The sequence below is a fragment of the Notolepis coatsorum genome (genome assembly GCF_963971535.1).
Source record: "Notolepis coatsorum genome assembly, chromosome: 8".
In the NCBI taxonomy this organism is placed as follows: Eukaryota; Metazoa; Chordata; class Actinopteri; order Aulopiformes; family Paralepididae; genus Notolepis; species Notolepis coatsorum.
This window is the reverse complement of record NC_140172.1, coordinates 128,816,648-128,822,728: the sequence shown is the minus strand read 5'-3', so window position 1 is coordinate 128,822,728 and position 6,081 is coordinate 128,816,648. Positions and strand designations below refer to the sequence as shown.

The 6,081-nt window shown below is 43.5% G+C and overlaps 1 protein-coding gene across 1 annotated transcript in view; it reads right to left on the bottom strand.

Moving 5' to 3' along the window:
* The window catches only part of capn5b (calpain 5b), a gene marked incomplete at both ends in the record, with an annotated part of 111,934 nt that overhangs the window by 9,352 nt on the left and 96,501 nt on the right, over window positions 1-6,081 (bottom strand). The gene's annotated exons all lie outside the window — the stretch shown is intronic.

The following is a 6,081-nucleotide window of genomic DNA, read 5'->3' as shown; positions in this document are numbered from 1 at the left end:
AGAGTCACACACAGCTAGTGGCAGGCAGAGAGCCTTGCTACTACTAGCTGAGTGATGAATGAAAATGTATCTGTTTCACTTAACAACACTATTGCTCCGTGATCATAGCCATCCATCTCTAAAGCTAACCACTATTTGTAAAAGCCACAACCACGTTACCATATGTAATAATGTAAATCATTGTGTCGTTGTACATATTGTGTATACACCGTTAGAAGCTAACGTAGCTTAGCTTGGTAGCTATTGTTGTGCTAACAACATCCCGACATCCAGCTTGTTAGCCAGCATGAATGCCCGATGTAGAAGGCATAGACGCAGGTCGCTTGTTGGCCGGCATGAGTGCCCGATTTGGGGTGGTTCTCTCTTCTTTGTTTGCCTTTGTCCTTGCGGGTGTTCTGCCGAGGGAGCTTGTGGACGCGACAATAGTGGTGGTTGTAGGGTGTTTGAGCTTGTAGCGTTAGTTAGCTCATAGCTATTGTTAGCTTCTAACGGTGTATACACAATATGTACAACGACACAATGATCAAACACCTTATAAATACTATTGTCATGTCCATAAGTTCCCTGGCAGAATACTTGTGAGGACAAGGGTATACAAGGAGGAAAGAACCATTTTAAATCGGGTATTCATGCTGGCTAACAAGCTGGGTGTCGGGATGTTGTTAGCACAACAATAGCTACCAAGCTAAGCTACGTTAGCTTCTAACGGTGTATACACAATATGTACAACGACACAATTACATATGGTAACGTGGTTGTGGCTTTTACAAATAGTGGTTAGCTTTAGAGATGGATGGCTATGATCACGGAGCAATAGTGTTGTTAGGTGAAACAGATACATTTTCATTCATCACTCGGCTAGTAGTAGCAAGGCTCTCTGCCTGCCACTAGCTGTGTGTGACTCTCAGGCGTAAGGGGGGCGTGCTAGCGTAGGGTCACGTGGGCTTAGTGGCCAATCAGAGGAACCCGGAAACCGAACAGCGTTGTAGAAGGCATAGACGCCTGAGTCTCCCAGTCACACAAGTCTCCAAGTCACACAAGTCTCCCAGTCACACAAGTCTCCAGTCACACAAGTCTCCCAGTCACACAAGTCTCCCAGTCACACAAGTCACACAGGTCTCCCAGTCACACAAGTCTCCCAGTCACACAAGTCACACAGGTCTCCCAGCCACACAAGTCTCCCAGTCACACAAGTCACACACGTCTCCAAGTCACATGTATCTCCCAGTCACACAAGTCTCCCAGTCACACAAGTCACACAAGTCTCCCAGTCACATGAGTCTCCCAGTCACACAAGTCTCCAAGTCACACAAGTCTCCAAGTCACACAAGTCTCCCAGTCACACAAGTCTCCTAGTCACACAAGTCTCCCAGTCACACAAGTCACACAATTCTCCCAGTCACACAAGTCTCCCAGTCACACAAGTCTCCAAGTCACACAAGTCACTCAAGTCTCCCAGTCACACAAGTCACACAGGTCTCCCAGCCACACAAGTCTCCCAGTCACACAAGTCACACACGTCTCCAAGTCACATGTATCTCCCAGTCACACAAGTCACACAAGTCTCCCAGTCACATGAGTCTCCCAGTCACACAAGTCTCCAAGTCACACAAGTATCCAAGTCATACAAGTCTCCAAGTCACACAAGTCTCCCAGTCACACAAGTCTCCTAGTCACACAAGTCACACAAGTCTCCCAGTCACACAAGTCTCCAAGTCACACAAGTCACACGAGTCTCCCAGTCACACGAGTCTCCCAGTCACACAAGTCTCCCAGTCACACAAGTCACACAAGTCTCCCAGTCACACAAGTCTCCAAGACACACAAGTCTCCCAGTCACACAAGTATCCAAGTCACACAAGTCACACGAGTCTCCCAGTCACACAAGTCTCCCAGACACACAAGTCTCCAAGTCACATGAGTCTCCCAGTCACACAAGTCACACGAGTCTCCCAGTCACACAAGTGATCTGGAGACTTGTGTGAATGGGAGACTTGTGTGACTGGGAGACTTGTGTGACTGGGAGACTTGTGTGTCTGGGAGACTTGTGTGACTGGGAGACTTGTGTGACTTGTGTGACTTGGAGACTTGTGTGACTGGGAGACTTGTGTGACTGGGAGACTTGTGTGACTGGGAGACTTGTGTGTCTGGGAGACTTGTGTGACTGGGAGACTTGTGTGACTGGGAGACTTGTGTGACTGGGAGACTCGTGTGACTTGTGTGACTGGGAGACTTGTGTGACTGGGAGACTTGTGTGACTGGGAGACTCTTGTGACTTGTGTGACTGGGAGACTAGTGTGACTTGTGTGACTGGGAGATGTGGTAAATACACAGGTCGCAACATGTTTACAGGAACGTTTTGGAGTTGTATTTTGATTGTATTTGGAGTGTGTATTTCGTGACTGTAGGGAACTCGGGTAAATGTCTGACCCACTTCAAGTCAAGAGAGTTTTTTATTTGTCACGGCATACAAGCATACAGTGAAATGCGGGGGGTCATGCCCGCAGCGATTGTGCAATAATACAAGTAATAAGAATAGGAATGAGAATAAGACATTTGTGCAATAATACAAGTAATAAGAATAAGACATAACAGGTATAATGTACATAAAGTTTACAAAAAGCATGGTAAGACATGTTAAGGTCCTGCGATAGTGTAATACAATGTTAGCTACGGATGAGGCACTGGGTCTTATGTACACTACTATACAATGCTGTACTATACAATCTACATTTATACTATGTGTCCTTATGCTAACTTGCTATATCTATTTACTATAAAAGAACCACTCCTGTTCTCTTATTTTTTATTTATTTTTAAAGTGACCTTTTCATTGTGTAAAGTGACCGTTGAGTGTGAGTGTGTGCAGCATGTGTGTGTGTGTGTGTTCATGCTAAAGTGACTGTTAGTGTGTGAGCGTATACAGTGTGTGTGTTATATGTGTGCTCATGTGTGCTTGTGTGTGGAGAGTTCAGTGTTGAAGCTAAGCTAGGCTAACGGTCCAGGCGTTCCCTAAGCCTAATGCATGCAGAGAGACAAAAAAGGTATGTATCTTCTTGTCTAACTCCAGGGAAGATGTTAAATAAGCTAATTTCCCAAAATGTTGGAGTTTTCCTTTAACAATTGTGTGTATTGAGCCGTACTGTAATGTACCGATTCTGCAATCTGTTAATAAAGTTTTCAATCAATCAATCAATCAATCAATCAGTTACTCATTCAATCACGGTCAGCCACTCCGCCCCTAGTGGCGGCTCACAGGCATCACGTTCAGAGAATCTGCCCTGACGCTTGGTATTGGATTGGATTGGATCTGTGACACTGTGTCCCTGTTATCGGCTCGTGTGAAACAAGACAAGAGGTGATGGAAACGTGAAAAGATGTAGCAAGTGGGAAGGTGGTGTTTGTTCCACTCTGTACGGGTGGGAAGGTTGTGTCTGTTCCACGCTCTGTACGGGTGGGAAGCAGTGTTAATTTTGGCAGCTATTTTCATTTTAGTTTTAGTCTTAGTCATGTGTCAAATGCTCCTTTTTCATTTTCATCATATTTAGTCATCTTAATTTATTTTTAGTTTAGTCAGTTTTAGTCAACGACAGGTCTGAGCATTTTAGTCTTCGTTTAGTCTCGATTTAGTCTTAATTTTTTTTTAATTTTACAATTTTAAATTTTAAAAATGTAAATGTTTTTTTTGTTTAGTCTCGCCACTCAGTTGAGTAGTACTGTCATAGTGGAGGGAGGTTTGCATTTAAATCCAAGACATTCAAATTAAGAAGGTGCAGGCAGAGGGAGGGGAGACAGGTCCAGGTCATTCCTGTGCAGGATGGCTAAACCACCACCTCTACCAGTGCTGCATGCTTTCTCCAGGTATGTGTAACCAGGAGGACAGGCCTTGTTGAGGGATGTATAGACCCCTGGCTGGTGCCAGGTCTCAACAAGGCACATGAGGTCAATTTCTTTGTCCAGAATGTGGTCATGGATGAGAGAGGATTTTTCCTTGAGGGTTTGTAAATTAAAAAGTTCAATCTTGACGGGGTGGTGTATTTCTGCAGGGGCCGGAGTACACTGTGATCCACTCCACGTTTCCCATCTGTCCTAGTGCTGTGTTTTCTCAGGGGGGAGGGGTAGCTACAAATTCCAGGTGCGCCAGTGCCCTGATGACGTCGCACAGGTGCGACGCGCTCAGCTGGGGACCAGATGGAAGGAACCGTAGCAGGACCATACTGAGAATACACACACTTTTTGCGGGTATTCCCTGAGATCCATATATGTCCTTAGATACCAAGAACATGCAAATGGACCTTGTAGAAGTGGAGCAATCTTTCATTTACTTACAGTAGGTATGTATTTATAGGCACATTTTCTGTAAGAGGTTAAGATTCAAAATATACCAGCTATATAAAATATACATCAACCAATATATCAAACGTTAGCTAGTTAACACTTTAAGTGCCGAAAACGTGTTTAGGCGTCTTTCCTAGCCATGCTAAAGTTGCCGAGGACGCCCTAACTCGTCTTTAATATCAATATTTCAAAAATCTGTGATCGGAATCATATTTCCCCTCTGCAGCCTTCACACACAGTTCTGAGCTCCTCTCAATCCTCTAGCGGTTCAAGAGCGCCATCTGGTGGACCGATCGGCAGAAGCGCCAAACAGGAAGTCATGTGGATGAAGTGGTGATCACCCATATTACTTCCGGGCACTCGCTATAGGTCCCGGGACTCGAGCTCAACAAAATACATAGCGATCCGTTGCCAATAACTCGATAAACAACATGATTTGGACGTATATACTATTATACAACCTGGAAATGGACCGGTTATTTCGACATCCAATAATGGAAAACTGTCTACCCCACGCTGATCGCCCAACGGCCCGCGGAGACTGGGGTGAGTTTTAGCGTGTAGTATTACCGTGTTCGACACTAACTGCTATGATGAACATTTGACCCACATTAGATGAATGGTATAACGTTGCCCACGGAATTATAAACGATCCCCCGCCCATCCGGTCATCATCAGATGATACGTAGAAACTTCTAGAAGCACGTCCATTTGAAATGTTTCACCTGGCACCGATCGCTACCAAACTGTATTTGATCATCAATATAATGCATTTGGGGCTATAAATCACGTTCTGGAGAAAGCTGCAGAAAGAGATGAAAACATACTTATACTTTAGATCATATTTTAGTATGAATATGTGAATGAAAAAGTTTAACGTTCATACACCCTGAACAATACATATAGGACATTGAATGGGCCCTAATAATGGCAATCTAGCAATAGAATTTAAAAAGTTATAGCCCTGCAAAGAAGGGGAACTTCTCCATAGACAAATAGAGCTGGCAACGGATGGTATATCATGAATTTAACCTTAGGCAATCAAAGTGTTAACAATGCAACAAATTGCAGATCATTCTAACATCCAAGGTAATAACCTGTTTAACCGGTCATAACAGGAGATGGCTGATGCCATTCAACTCAATGTTGGGCGAACTGAAGGTTTCCACACCAATGTGAGTTCACAGTGATGTAATGACCCTTCCTTCTTTTATAGTTTCCTTGGGCTGTGTGTACTATACATGTTTGTAAATGGTAAATGGCTGCATTTATATAGTGCTTTTATTCAAAGCGCTTTACAATTTCCTCCTTGCATTTATACGCATTCACTCACACATTCACACACCGATGGCAGAGGCAAACTGCATATCAGGAGCAATTAGGGGTTAAGTGTAGGCCTGGGATGCACGATATTGGCTTTTTTACCGATACCGATATACCGATATTGTCCAACTCTTAATGTCCGATACCGATATCAACCGATACCGATATATGCAGGGTTCCCCCCCCCCCCAAAAAAACGGAATAATTTCAGGTAATTAATATTACATATCTCTTGTCGTGTAATTAACACATTATGCATACTTTGACAATAAATAAAATAATAATTTGTTCTTACTTGCTTGCCTGGGTAAATAAAGGTTAAATAAATGTTTAAAAAATTAATTAAAAAAATTGAATTTTTTTAAACCGATACCGATATTTTCCGATATCACATTTTTATGCCAATATCGGTAGGCCGAT